The sequence below is a fragment of the Elephantulus edwardii genome, unplaced genomic scaffold, assembly GCF_000299155.1.
Source record: "Elephantulus edwardii isolate Elephantulus edwardi_28Jun2011 unplaced genomic scaffold, EleEdw1.0 scaffold00067, whole genome shotgun sequence".
NCBI lineage: Eukaryota > Metazoa > Chordata > Mammalia > Macroscelidea > Macroscelididae > Elephantulus > Elephantulus edwardii.
The window spans coordinates 8857744-8873925 of NW_006399817.1; the positions used below are offsets into that span (position 1 = coordinate 8857744).

At 38.7% G+C, this 16182-nt stretch overlaps 1 pseudogene; it reads right to left on the minus strand.

Annotated features, from left to right (window-relative positions):
* Positions 1–718: 718 nt before the first annotated feature.
* Positions 719–1532, minus strand: LOC102856597 (annotated as a pseudogene).
* Between the last annotated feature and the right edge of the window lie 14650 nt (positions 1533–16182).

Sequence of the window (16182 nt, forward strand, 5' to 3'; positions counted from 1 at the left end):
AGAGCTGCAACTGGACATATCTGCGTGTCAATGTGTTAACGGGGCTTTTCTCTTGCAGGGTAGTACTGCTATGTGGTGAGTTAAGACTTCCTGTGGGAGAGTTTCCCACCTGGACTGAACTTACAAGGTTTTCTCTTTTGCGTTTTCTTTGATGTGAATTAAAGGTAGAAGCAGAGGGCAAAGTCTGTCCACATTCCTGGAAGTTATATGATGTCTCACCTTTGTGAGATATTTCATGGACAATGAGCTCCTTGCTTTATCGTGAAGGTTTTCTGACACAAATCTGCACTGAAAAGGTGTCTCATGAGTGAATATTCTGATGTCTTTTGAACCCTAACTGCTAGGCAACAGATTGTCCACATTCACTACATGTAAAGGAAGTCTTCCCTTTGTGGAATCTTGGATGTAGTATAAGGAATGACTCTGGTTAAGTCTGTACCAAATTCACTGCAAACGGAGGGTTTCTTTCCCAGTATGAGTTAGCTGATGAAGAATGAGATGAAATTTGGTCATGAAGCCTGTACCATATTCAGCACACACAGACCTTCTCTCCAGTAGCTGTTTGCTTGGTAATATTGAGATTTCCTCTCTGACCGAAACCTTTTCCACACTAAGTGGTTTCTCCTTAGTATGTGTTCGCTGGTGGGCAGTGAGCATTTATGTCTTATGAAACCTTTAGCACATTCTCAGCATTTTAGGATTTCTCCCCAGCACTGAATTAGTTCACGTTCCTCTGGTAGATACTGAGTTTATTCTTCCTGATGTACTCTCTTCCATGCTCCCTGCAGCCATAGTGTTTCTCTCTGGGATGAGATTGCTGGTGGGCAGTGAATTCTGTCTTCTTAATGAAACCCTTACCACCTTCTCTGTATTATAGGGTTTCACTCCAATGTGGAATGGAGAGTGAGCTGTGACTTGTGGGGAAGCCTTCTCCACAGTCACCACAAACATGGGGTTTATTTTGACACCCATGGAGTTGGGCTTCAGTGCTCTTACATTTCTGCCTCTCAGGGAACATGCTTTCAGTATAAAATTGTTCACAATCTCTGTGGCACGAGGTTTTTAGGTGTGTAGTGAGTTTTGTTATCTGCATGAAGCTGTTACCACATTTGCCACACTTACAGGGTTTCTCTCCAGTATGAGTTTGCTGAAAAATACTAAGCAATGTCCTCTTGATGAAGCCTTTACCACATTCACATCATTTATAGGGTTTCTTCCAAGGGTGTGTTAGCTGGTGGTGAATGAGAAGAGTTCTCTGGGTGAAGCCTTTTCCACATTCTGCACACAAAGGGTGATGGATGGTGAGATCTGCCTTTCAGATGAATCCTTTCCTACAATGGCTGCATTTCTATGGTTTCTCCACAATGTGTCTTCGAAGGTGGACATTGAGGTTACTCTTACTGGTGAAGCCTTTCCCACACTCCCTGCACACACAGGCTCTCTCCCAGTATATGAATTCGCTGATGGACACTGAGCTCTGACCTCCAGGTGAAACCTGTCCCATACTGACTGCATTTATTTGGTTTCTCTGGAGAGTGAGTTCACTGATGTAAGGGTCAGTAAGCCGAACAGGGTTTCTCTCCACGATGAGTTTGTTGATGGAGAAAGAAGATCTTGCTCCTGATGAAGTCTTTACCACAATCCTGATGTACAAAAGGACTTTCTCTGTTTGAGTTTGCTGATGAATATTAAGCAATGTCTTCCTGATGAAGCCTTTACTACATCTACCACATTTATAGGGTATCTTCCCAGAGTGGATTCACTGATGGACAGTGAGATTATTCATCTTGATGAAGCCTTTTCCACACTCCCTGCACACATAAGTCTCTTCCTGTATGGGTTTGTTAGTGAAAAGTGAGACTGGACTTCTGGGTGTAAGACTGCCCCATCATCACTACATACATAGGATTTCTTTACATTGTGAGTTTTCTGACTCCTGTGGAGGTGGACGTCAGTGCTCTTGGGTTTCTGACTCTCCGGCAATGTCATTTCACAGAATTGATCATGATCACTGTAGAGCAAGGTTTTCTTCAATAACTCAGCAGAGTTCTTTATCTGATTGTTGCTTCTCTGCTTGACTGTTGGTAAAGTCCAATGTGATTTCATAGTTTCTTCAGGTGACTTGAACATAGGATGATTTTCCATGAATGGAAAATGTTTTGTGCTGATCAAAATTTTCCAGTGCATTAAGGTCATTGCAGTGTTCTAGTCTGTGTAATCTTTCTTGATGCAAGAGCCAAAACAAAAGATCTTCATCTTTCTGGACTTCAATAGACGCCAGGTTTCCATAGTTCTCCAATATCACTTCCTGATATGGGGCCTTCTGAGCAGGGTCCAGAATCTTCCATTCTTCCCAAGTGAACTTCACAGCCACATAATGTTAGTGCTTCTGAGTCCTGATGTGTGGCCCTGTAGGGCCTCCTATGTGTGTCCCATCAAGCATGTCTGCCCGGTGCTCCCCTGAGGAGCTCCAGGCACTCACTGTGCCATGCCTACACATTTATGCAGGCCAATTTGAGGGACAGAAAATGGATACTGACCTTCTAGCTGTATGGTTTTATGAGAACATTGGAAAGATCCATGTTGTTGGTAAGTATGCCCAAGAACCAGTTTTTAAGGGACTGTCTTTTCTTGCTGAGGCAGAATCAGGACAATGTTCAGCCAGCTGCTTGTTAATGAAGAACACAAGCTGGGGTTAGACTGGGAAGAGAAAGTGTTGAAATTCTTTCCAATGTGACAATGATGTCCATCACGGGCTGTATACAGCAGAACTGTTGACGTGAGGCCCAGCAACCAACCTTAGTTGTTAATAACAGCATGTCTTATATTTGCAAAAGAAGAAAAAGTTATATAGGGAAAGACAAGCTATCAGTAAAGGCTGCTGTTTAATCTACACAGAAGGAATGCCTTGTCCTGTCTCATACATGTGATCATAGAGTCCCCATTCTTGAATGTCTCTCTGGTACTAGGAATGTTATTTGTTGTTTGCTGTCAAGTCACAAATGACTCATAGTTGACCCTCCAGTGGATTTTCAGAGGCAGTTAATCTCACAGAAGGAGACTGCCTATTCTTCCGTGAAGTACCTGGTGGATTCAAACTGCATGCCTTTGCGATTGCAGTACAGCTTCTTATCATCAGGCCACCAGAGCTTCTTAAGCATGATACTAGGCCCTTTATACTCATTATCACATTTCATTCATCCACAAACATGTGGTGAGGGTGTATAATGATTGCAATTTTTTTTTCATGAGAGAAACTCAGAATTCTATCCCCAGCACTTAGAAACTTGTAGAGCTAGCTAGTCTGCATTAAATTGAAATGGAAAGCTTTGCGTTCTGCCTTTTCCCTTCTTAGATAAGGATTAAGCACTTGGCTACTAACTGAATAGTTATTGGTTTGAACCCAGCTGTGGCTCCAAATTAATTGGTAATCTACTCCTGTAAATATCACAACCAAAAAAATGCTACAGGACCGTTCTGCTCTGTCACCTAAGATAGTATGTCACATCCACACATAGATACCTAATAATAACACTCTTTAGATGAAAAGCATAATTTGTTAACATGGATAACTACCACAAAGAGGGACACATGGGGAATACTTCAATCCACCCTGATCCAGTCTTGAGGGAATAAAGGATCCTGCAGATGAAAATAAGCCTCAGCTCAGTACTCCTCCTCATTGCCAGGGAGTCAGAACAGACTCCTAGCTGACCCTCCATCGGGTTGCTATAGCTGTAAATCAAAAGGGAAGAGACTGTCCATCTGTGGATTGGAGGCACCTGGGAGGTGTGGCCTTTGGGCTAACAGTGCAGCTCACTATAGACTATATAACCAGTTGTTGTTAGTGTTGTTAAGTGCCATTGAGTTCGGTATGACTCATAGTGACTCCATGAATCATAGATCTGAACTCCGGCCTAGCTCATACTTATCATCCCCAACACATTTTAGTCTATTGCCACAGACACTGAATCAATCCATCTCATTGATGGTTTTCCTCTCCTTCACAGATCTCCTTTAAAAAAAAAATAGCCTCTCCTAACAACATGTCCAAAAGTGCATCTGATACAAGCCACGTTCTTTGCAATTACTTGCTATGCATCAGAGAGCTGGACAATGACAAAGGATTACAGAAGAATTGATGCCTTTGAGTTATTGTGCTGGAGAAGAGTATTGAATATACTGCCAAGAGAACAAATAGACCTGTCCATGAGAGGGTCAAATGAAGCTGCTCCTTGGAGGCAATGAATTTGAAGCTCTGTCTCACATACTTTGGGCATGTTGCCAGGGGAGACCAGTCCTTAGAGAAGGACATTATGCTTGGATGGTAGAGGGACAGCACAAGAAAGGAAGACCCCAGATGAGATGGATTGACACAGTTACTGGGATAATGAGGCTAGGTGTGTCAGAGGCAGTGAGATTGGCTCAGGAAAGAGCAGGGTTCAGAGCTATGGTGCATAGGGTTGCTATGACTCAGAGTCGACTTGACGGCAAATAACAACAACGTGTCCAAAATATGTGAGGCCAATCTTCATCAACTTTGCCTCCAAAAAGTATTCTGGTTGCACTTTATCCAACATAAATCCATTGTCGTTGGATGCTGTCAAGTCAACTGCCAACTCATAGCAACACATCTGAACGTTGCTTTATCCTGCACCATCTTGACAGTCTTCATCAGACTCAACTTCGTCGTTGTAGTCATTGACAGTCCATCTCTTAAGGGTCTTCCTCTCTTTCACTGACCCTTTAGTTTTCCCAGCATAGTATTTTCTCAGGATTCGCCCCTCCTGACAACATTTTCAAAGTATATGAGACCAAGTTTCATAATCTTAACATCTAAGAAGCACTCCTGGTTGCCCTTCTTCCAAGACAAAACACTGCCAAAAATGTTCACTTGCCAGTCAATAATCTTTGTCAGTATAGTCAATAATAGTTTACGGCACCATGTTTCTAAGCCATATATATCCCTCTTTAGTATTTTTTATTGTCCAGCTTTCAGACGCATAGGAAGTAATTGTATAGACAATGGCTTGTATCAAGTGCATCTTAGTCTTTAAACTGACATTGTTGTTCTTTAACACTTAGGAGATGTCTTTGAGGGCAATATATCTCTTAATTTCTTTTTTCCCCCTATTATTATTATTATTATTATTAATTTTTCTCTTGATTTCATGACCTCTGCTACCATGGATGTTGATTTTGGATCCTAGTAAAATGAAATCATTGACAATCTTTTCTCCTACTATCATAATGTTGCCTATTGGTCCAGTGGTAAGAATTTTATGCTGAGATACAATCCATATTGAAGGCTGCAGTCTTTAATATACTACAGCAAATACTTCAAGTCATCTTTGCTTTCTGCAAGCGAAGTTGTGTCATCTGCATAACGAAGGGTGTTGATGAATCTTCGATCAATCCTGATGCCATGTTCTTCTTCATATGGTCCAGCTTCATACATGATTTGTTCAGGATACCAATTGAATAGGGATTAGAAAGGATTTAACCCTGATGCACACCTTTCCTGATTTTGAACCATGCAGTGTTACCCTGTATTACTGGGATATCTGCTTCTGGTTCTATGTATAGATTATTTTATATATACAATGAAATGTTCTGGGATTTCCATTCTGTTCAATTTATTATTAACAACACAGTTAAATGCTTTTGGGAAACCAACAAAATACAAATCTCTGTCTAGTATTATCAGCTTTCAGTTAAGACATGTAATGTTCATCTCCTTGCCATGGCCTCTTCTCAATATAGCTTGAGTTTCTGGCTGTTCCCTGTCAATGTACTGGTCCAAATGTTTTTGAATAATCTTTAGCAAGATTTTACTTGCTTGTGAAATTAATAATATTGTTTGATAACTTATTTACATAGTTGGGTAACTTTTTTTTTTAACAAGGTAGTTGTCTTGCAAATTTCTTGGCTTACCCTAGTGAGCTTGCTCAGGGCTGCATGTTTCCTGACACACCTCAAATAACATTACATCAATTCCTGGGCCTTATTTTTTGGCATGGCCTTCAGTTCAGCCTGGACTTCTTCCTTCAGTACTAAGAGTTCTTGATAATATGTTGATTCTTGAAATAGTTCAAAACCATTTCTTTTGGTCAGTTACTATGTATTCCATCATCTGCTTTTGATGCTTCCTAGATAATTCAGGATTTTGTCCATGGCATCCTTCAGTATTGCAACTTGAGGCTAGAATTTGTTTTCAGTTCTCCAGCTTGAGAAATGTTGAGCAAGTTGTTCCTTTTTGATTTTCTAATTCTATCTCTGCACATTCTGTTATAATACCTTGCTTTGTCTTCTTGAGCTGCCCTTTGAAATAATTTGTTAATTTTTCTTACTTCAGCATTTCTTCTTCTTTTTTTTATTCTTGTCTCTCAGTGTTCTAGTGCAATTTTCCAAGTCTTTTCTGACATCCAGTTTGGTCTTTTCTTTCTCCCCTGTGTAATCTCATTCCACAACTCCTCTGGTCTTTATTCATTAGTGTTCAATGTCAGATGCACTCAAACTCATATTTTTGTTCTTTATCTCTCCTTTATTTTATACTTATGTAGTTGGAGGTCCATTCCAGTTTCAGCCCTTGACCTTGTTTCTAATGCGAATATCAAGTTTCTCCATCAACCTTTTCCATGTATGTGATTAGTCTGGTTCCCAATTAGCCAGCCCATCAGATGAAGTCTATGTGTATAATTAATATCTATGTTTCTAAAAATTATTTATGAGGAATAAATCATTCAGTGGTATAACTTCTATCATGCAATTTCCAGCCTCATTTCTGTCACTGTATTTTTTTCCAACCACTAATCCTTCTTCATTTCCAACCTTTGCATTCCAGTGACCAGTTATTATTAATGCATCTTGATTGTTCAGTTTCAGATTGCAAAGGCTGGTAGAAGTATTCAATTTCTTCAAATTTGGCTTTAGTCGTTGATGAGTATATTTGAATATTAGTAATATTAACAAAGTTTCTTTGTGTGCCTATGAATAGTATCCTACCACTCCTAGAATTGTTCTTTTATATTGAAATGCTTTTTTTCCAATGAGTGTGGTACCATCCCCTTCAGTTTGTCTTGCCTGTCAGTTTTCCATACTGAGGTGGCTTGCATGTTGCTGTGGTACTGGAAATGATGTCATTTCTAGTTCAAATACTGGCAGAGTCACTTTTGATGGAAAGGCTTCAGTGTAATTTTCAGACTAAGACAGAGTAAGAAATAGGACAGGGTATCCACTTCTCAAATAATAGGCCTTAGAAAGCCCATTGGATAGTAGAAGAACATTGCTGGATACAGTGCTGAAAGATGAATCCCTCAGATTGAGAGACTCTGAAAATGCCACAGGGGAAGAACTCCTTCTTCAAATATAGTGGACCATAGTTATACAGATGCAGTAAAGCTTTCACCCAGTGAAGGACCTTCTTTTGCTGATGTGGCAAGACTCTAAATAAGGAGAAGCAGCTTCAAAGATCCATTAATAATTGAAACATGTAATGCATGAAATATGAATCTAGGAAATTTGGAAGTTGGGAAAAAATGAAATGGAACACATAAAGATTGACATCTGATTTGAGACAGACAGGCCATTTTGAATCAGACAATTATGTATGTGATCTCGTAGGCCGAAAAAGACAAATTGGAGAGGAGCACTACCAAAGAGGAGGGAAACATTGGCTAAATTCTTTGTACTCCAGGATTACTAAGAGTCCTTGCAGCTTGAGTTCCTTTTGAAGTAGAAACAAGTGGTTTTGAAATTTTATATTCTGTGTTATCTGTCCTTTTATATTTTAATTGTTTTCACTTTTATTTGATTGTTTAGTTTAAAATGTTTCCTGCTATGTGAAGGCTCTTAGAATATCTCTCAGGACCCTTAAATTGGTGGCAACACCTTGACAGTTCTTGAGTCAAACAAGGTAAAAATGACTAAGAAAGAGAGTAACAATAAGGACAGCAATGTAACTATTATTATTGTCAGATGGCACTGGAGCCCAGCACATAGTAAATTCCTGTGACAGGGTAATTTTCTAGGCCATCATCTTTATGAGAGCAGAGTGCTAGAACAATCAGCCTTTAGGCCATCAGCTGAGTGGGTACTTAACCCTTTGCATCACTGTGGCTTCTAGCAAAAGAATAGCAAATGTTTGATTCTGCATTGTAAACTTTTCAGATGCTTTAGTGATTCTAACTCAACCAGACTTCACAATTACTATTTATTCTACCAATTTAAAAACACTGTTTTTTAGCAAAAAGTGAAAAGGTGAAACTGGTTTTGTTGTGTTGGGGGTCTGTGTGGATATATTTATGCATGTAAACCCAAGATGTTACATCTTCAGAGCTTTTGCTTAAAATACTCATTGTCATTGAATTGCAAGAGTTATAGTTATCCCTCCATTGAATTTTCAAGGCTGTGAACCATAAGGGAGGGAATTGCCTAAAGGACCATTTGTGACCACCAGAGGGTCTTGGGCTTTGGCTTAGCTGTCAAACTCTCCATAATTCAGACCACCAGTACCCACGTGTGCTGTCTACCTCATGCCTCGTCTCAAGAGAAAGTGAATCTTAGAGAAAGTGCAGCAATATTTAATACCCCAATGTATTGGAAAGACAATTGTACATAGCTTTATGTAAAAGCCTTTCTGGATGAGGAAAAATTCCAGGCCCTATCTTATTTTTATCAAAACAGTGTTTTTACAACTCAGACACTGAAGTGGACATAACTTTTTATGGAAAATTTTCATCAATTGACTCTATATTAGAAAGCAGAGAGATATGTGTGACATACCATCTTTACAAGTTCTCAAGCTTGTTACTGTGAAAGCTACATATTTTTATCTGATTTTTATGGAGAAATCTAACTGCAGAAATATCACTAACACCTCCAGAGTCTGGGGAACTTGACCTCTTTACAATTCAACTGACATTCTCATATTGGGTTTCACTTTGTACTTGCCATGGTTTTCAAAGATTGCTCCAAATGTTTAATTATATTTTTAATTTCACTGTTGGCTTATTAGCTGATGAACTTGGTTGTTCTTATTTGAGCAGTCTTGGGGTCTGGCAAGATCTTACATCATTGTAGGAGAATCCATTTATAAACTCTGTTTACTTCAAGATTCAAGTTGACACATTAATTTAGGAGTTACAGCATTACAGATAGCATTACCAAAAAGCTATTAGCTATTCTCTTAGAGATAATATTTATAAATGGAATATAATTAAAGCCTGAAAGCACTGTTTCCAGAGTGAAAAGCAATAAAGCTAAAGCAATAGAGAATTAGGGATTAATTCTCCTGGGAGGAGGAGGCCTCCAGAGGACTGAGAATGAGGCGTGGGATCGGGAAGGGGAAGAAGGAAGAGGCAATGGGACCAGAGAGGCTAGGCTAGGCTCTTCCAGACAGTGGGCACTCCAGACTGCTCCAAGATAGGGAAGACTGGGGCCTGGAGAAACAAAACATCTCCTACACTTATGGGAGAAGTCTGTGTTTTGGTTTTTTTTTTTTTGTTTTTTTTTTTTAATTTTCCAACCTGAGAAAACTTTCTCATGGGAATGCTTTGCTCACAGATGTTTCTCTAAAAGATTCTTTCTCTTATTTTCCCAGATAATTTATTTTGTTTGGGAACTTTTTTCCTTAAATGTTTAGCACATTAACTACTGCTAACCAGTTAGAATATACAGTCTTTGTCCTTGAAGTTGAAAAGCAGGCCAGGACATAATTATTGAACAACTACTATATGCAGTGAGATGGATTAGTGACAGCAACAGAGGGCTTAAGCATGGTAGAGATCATAATGATGGCACAGGAAAGGACAAAGATTTGATCTGTTTTTAATAGGGTTGCTATGAATCACAGACAACTTGATGGTACCTATCAATGATGACTATATGCAAGGTACTTTGCTCTTATCATGAATAAAACATAATCTCTGCTTTTAAAGAGTTTATGATTTAGAAGACATATAGTGCTGCAGCTGTTAATACAAGCTACTCTATGCCAGGCATTCTCAGCAATTTAGATATGCTCACCCATCAAATCTGTATGGCAACACAGCAGAAATATATCTTCATTATTTTCACTCAATACATGAGGAGATTTGAGAGGGTTGAGATATATATATATATCCAATGTTGAAAATTGAGATAACAAAAGATGAAGTATTTGACTTAAAGTCATCTAGTGAATCAGTCTCAGAGCCAGAACTATAACTCAACTGAAGACTCCTGACTCCCAGACAAGGCTCTTTTTATTAAACTAAGAAGTCTTGGTGAGTTGTATTTTTTTTCTTTCTTAACAATGAATGGGACTAGGAGAGGTTTCAACACTCCACCCAAGACTCCTACATGCTGCTTCTGAGAAAGCAATCAACTTTAAGTCAAACTTTGTTTTTTTAAAAAAGCCTCAAAAGTATTCACTGAAGGTTTTTTAAAGCCTAAAGCAATGAACTGTTTGTACAAATCCCATTTTGAAAGTGTTTTCTGGCTAGAGCTAATATAAACATATATCTACTGTTGAGTTTACGAAGGCCTTCACATGAAGATCAGGTTTTGAAGGTTACTTGTTTTGAAAAATCACTCATTTATATTAATTACATGCTCTTGAGTTCAGCATATTTGGACTGAGGTCCTTTAAATATTTTTGCTAAGAAAACTGGTTTTGTTTACATAAAATAACTAAAACATAACTTCAAAGAAATATTAACATCCTTTAGGCATGCTAATTTTCTTTTTCTTAAAAATTATTAGGGCTGATTAAGGAGCCTGCATGGTGCAATAAGCAATACATTGAGCTGTAACTCAGCAGCAGTTTGAACCCACCAACTGACCCTCAAGAGAGAGTCTCCTCTTGTGGAGATTTACAGCCTCAGAAACCTGGTGGAGAGAGGCAGCTAGTAGTCAGAATCGACTTGATGCGAGTGAGTGTGGGCTAAGTTTGGTTTAGGCTTGATCATTAACCTGGGTCCTCAAATAAAAAGCAAGAAATCTTTCTGCAATATCCTTTTTTTGACTTGCCATTATTATCTTAATGGCTTTTTCCTCAGTTCCTGGATCATTATAAAAAATCATGTGGCAGACGTGGGAGTAGTTTGGCATTCTTTTCCCACTAACTTCATAAGAGGGAAGAATCCCACAAACTGTGTCAATAGTACAAAGAATATTCCGGTGAGTTCAGATGCACCTCCACACAACATACCTTCCAACAATTCTAACACTTAATTCATCCCTTCTAAGTCTCTCACTACTTTCTGCTGGGAAATGAGTACACAGAACTTACAGAAAACACTTAGAATTGCAGAGTTTATTAAGTTACAATTCAGGTTTGAAACACTCAGGACACAGTCCTTTATTCAAGACAGGCTCTTCTCAGCTTTCTCTCTGTATATACACCTTTATCTTTTCTTGATGGTAGAAAGATTCCAATTTTCCACCTCTGAGCCTGCTCAGTTTCAGTATGGCTGGATAGCAAACTGACCAATCATTATATTAGTGTTCTGCACACCTTATTTGCATCATCTTAACGAGCCATGTTTTGAGAGTTGCAAAGCCAATGCCAATGCTGCATTAAATGATCTCCAGGAACATGATCATATTTTTCCTCTAATAGACAGAACTTCTTGCTCCCTTGATTTTGACAGCCACTGAAATGTTACCATTATCTATTTTATTCCTTCAAATTCTGTTCATTTTGGAATTGTCAAAGAGGGAAATTGCATAGATGCATCAATTGATGATGACAGGTTAACATAATGGAAATGTTGCTCTTCTGAACAGAAAAGATTTTGACTTGGGAAGAATTGAGGATTCAATCTGCCTTAATTTACTACTTCTATTGCTTTATCATAGCTTTAGCCTTCTTTAAAGACTGATTAGAATGTCCAATGACTCTCTTGAGCCTGACACCATCTCCAAAGCCATGTAGAAGAAGAGAGAAGATTCCCTTTTTATCAACATAATTTGTCATTTTTAAAAAAAATCTTAAACTGAAGTAATCACTACAAAAGAAAGAAGCCAGCATTAGCATAGGGGGAAGACTTGCGGGATTTTTTTGCTTGTTTTGTTTTTTAAAACTTGTGGGTTTGATGCTAGGCATCACAGTTGAATCTCCAGTCCTGCCATGGACTGGTTTATGGATCAGGTACAAATCTCTTGGCAGCAGATTCTGGGATAACTTAATTTACCATCAAGAATTATTTTTAGGATAGAAAGCAGAGGAAATTCTGAAATATGACAGGTTATTTCTTTCAATAATAATTCTGCACAAATCGAAAGAGAGTGGCTATATAGAGATGTCATCTAAAATGCAACTCTTTTCATAAAATTTGAAGAAATTTGATCATATGCACTATACCCATGAAAGGCCCAGAAATCTCATATTTTGTCCCTTATGGCTCAGTTTCCCAGCATCTAGATGACCTCTGGCAAAGTGTCAGTCTTGATCCTGCTCACACCAGGGTCCAGGCCAAATTTTCTCCACCACAGTACAATATTGCCCAGTAAGCCCCTCCTTTCTCCACAATTTTGACATCTCATGAGGTAAGGTAAGGAATTGCTCTATCAATGCAAAGTCAGATAGTCTGAGTCCACCAGCTGCTCCCATGGGAGAATGATGGACAATCTCCTCCCATGTGATTTATTGCCTCTGAAAACTCATTGGAAGAACAGCTATGGATTAGTTCCGATTTGGTGGTACACAGCAACAACAACAGTGAGGTAAAGACTGAAAACTCCAAAGACTAAAAAAGAGTGGTGAGAAGATGTCCCATTTTAGGAGATGGGATATTTCTTAACAGCTTTGGCAGATGGGATTCTGACCATATAGATTAAGCTCAGGTCTGTCTTTCACTCTTAAAGAATTATTAGTACCATCAACTGGTAGGCCAACTTTGTGCTCACTGCCTGTCGAGTCACTCTCTTGAAGCTGGTAGCTTCTAAAACAGAGGATTTAGGTCCTGACTGGACTTGGCTATGACTTAAATGTGACACTGGCTTAGTCCATAAATCCCATTAATGTATCAGGAATTTCTGATAAGTAGTCACTCCGCTGTTAGGTTTGGTCTCCATACTTTTCAGGATCCAGGCCAGCTATTTCAGGACCCCTGGTGGAGTTGATTTTCTTTAATACAGACATCTCCCTAATCCAAGCTCTGGTCTCACTGTGAGCTCTGGGTTGAAAATACCCAGGCAGAGCTGTCTTTAAACAGCTGCTCACTAGGGAGCAGCACATGGAAAGATTTAAAACCTTTGTATATCCTTTCACTGGGTGGATTCAATTAACTTACAAACAATATTCCATCATAAAGGTAAAATTCACAGGATATTTGGATTTAACTATTCTAATTAGGCTTTTAGAGCAAAAATCAGCCTGGTAACAAGAGTTAGTTGACACTCACTGGGTATAGAATATTTAGCAAGTCTCTGCAGAAAGGTAAAATAGGCACGAATTTTTCTGTAGAGGTTAAATTTACCTTCTTTTTCTCACCTTAAATGTCCCTCACTCTGCTATTTTAAAAGGAAAGAAAAATTCAAGATTGTTCTGTCACATGGTTCTTCTCATTTCCTTCTCCTCTACTCTTCTTTGAAATATATCAGCTCCTGCCAACAGCGGGGCATTTTCTAAGTAAAAACAAATTTATCATTGCCAAAAGGGAAAAATGGAGGTAATGCTTGTTGGAGGCTTGACTAGTGTTTTGAAACTAATACAGCCCTAAACTCTTTGGTGATCTGATGCTTAATTTTAATCTTGAAATGGAAGAGCAAGAAAAATCATTTTGTTCTAGGTACCATTCTAGCGAGTATTACAGATACTGCTATTAATAGGTACCATACAGTAGGAATTGACCCGTAGCTGACCCTCTGATGGTTTTGAGGGAGGCAGTAGAATGCACAGGAGGAGATTGTCCATCTTTCCCCCTTGAAGCAGCTGGTAGATTCAAACTGATGCCATTGAATTGACAGGGCTACTCCTTATCACTAGTCCATCAGAACTTCTTATGTTACAGGCAGTAATTTATTAAAGAAAAAGCTCTTCTATGCCATTTAAATACCGGAAAGTAATTTCTCTTTTATACTATTTGAACACGTACACACACGTGTACAAACATGCCTAATTTTGTTCATGCTAGACTTTATTCTAAATAATTGGCCTTTTTATTTTTTTTTTTTTTGTTGTATAAGTTTTTGTGTGTGTACCATCAAATAGGATCTGACTGGAACAGGAAGTGCTTACACCTCCTTCTCCAGCAGAGCATCTGGTGGATTCGAACCATGTACCTCTGAGATTGCAGTGCAGCTTCTTGCCACTAGGCCACCAGAGCTCCCTTAACTGGCCCCTTTAAAGTGAAAGAATTGATTATTGAAAGAAAACATTATGAGAGATCAAACCCATTTATTTTAGTACATGGATTAGATTGTAATTGTGAATCATAGGTATTCAATAATAAGTAAAAATCCAGTTTGTCTTGTGCAGTGACAGAGCTTGTATCTTGTACCTTTAAGGTGCTTCAATTCCATAGTTCAAAAAGAAGGAAAAGAACTGCTGCAAGTACATTAAATGTTCTTGTGAAATAAAGGAACAATGAGAGAGAAGATAATAATAGTGACTCTATAGTTGAAATGTGAAGGTGGTCAAGTATGTAATACACCAAAAGCAAAACAAGAGCCCCAAAAGGAGATGAGAAAGAACGATTTCAGATTTAGCTAAGGTGAAGGAGAAACATATCTTTGGATTTATATTATAGGAATTGGAAGGTAAGTATTTTAGGGAAAACGATCTAGGACGAATTACATTAGCATTAATGTGAGGCTAGCTCATTCAAAATATTCTAAATAAGTATCTCCAGCATGATAGCAGCTGGAAAGGATAATGGGATCCAAGGACTACTTGTTCAGAACTGATGAGACCTGGTCCCACTTCAGAATAGAGAAGAGGAGCCCAAAACAGACACAGTGATGTTAAAAGAGAAAGGACACAATTTGGAGTTGAAAGCAAATTGTTCTTTGCCCTCGAGATTAAAGTGAATTTTGCATTGTTGGTAAGACGTTTGCATAACACAGGTGCCAGCTAGAACACTTAGGAATATTCTATAAATGTGATGGAATTCAAAGGTCCACTGCTCTGGTAGATGCAGCAGTAACAAGTGAGGGATTGCATAGTGGAGTTCTTACTGCTGAAATGTGTTCTGCAGCATGGGATAAAAACCATTTAAAACTAGTTGCCATCAAGTTCACTTCTAACTCCTGGAGGACACATATTTATCAGAGTAGATCTGTGTTCTACAGTGTTTTCAATGTCTGGTTTTGTGGAAATAGATCATCGGGTTTTTCTTCCAAGGTGCAGCACCAGTGTTTTAGTTAGTTGCTAATTATGTTAACCATCACTCAAGGACTTCTTAACTTGGGATACTATACAAAATATTTTTCATTTTTTTTGTTCTTCAACATAAAATAAAAATCCTTACAACTGGGCCAATAAACAACATCATGATAGCAATCTTCAAGAAAGATTGAAATTATCCAGGATTTCATTTTACTTGGAATCACAATCAACACCCATGGAAACAGCAGTCAAGAAATAAAAGGGTGTATTGCATTGAGAAAATGTGCTATAAAGGACCTCTTGAAGGGCTAAGAACAATGATATCAGTTTAAAGACTTAGATGTGCCTGCTTTTAATCCATGGTCTTTTCCATTGCTTCATATACATGTGAAAGTTTAATAAAGAATGAAGATTGGAGAATTTATGCCTTTGAGTTGTGATGTTGGTGAAGTTGTTGTGGTTGCTGTGTATCTTTGAGTTGGAACTGACCCATAGCCAGTCCTCAAGTGGGTTTTCAGAGGCAGCAAATCACATTGAAGGAGAGGCTGTATATCACACTGGGGGAGAGGCTGTAAATCACACTGGGGAGAGGCTGTAAATCACACTGGAGGAGGTTGCCTTATTTGCTCTTGCAAAAAAGCTGGTGGATTCAAACCGTGTTCCTTTAGATTAGCAGCACATCATATTTTATTATCTGCCACAAGGAAAAAAAGTACAATAATCTGTGTTGCAAGAAGTACAACCAGGTGCTCCTTAGAGGCAAGAATGGTGATTCTATCTCACATACTTTAGGCATGTTATCAGGTGGGAGTAGTCCCTGGGAAAGGAAAGCATGCCTGGTGCTAGATGGAGGATCAGGGAACAAGAGG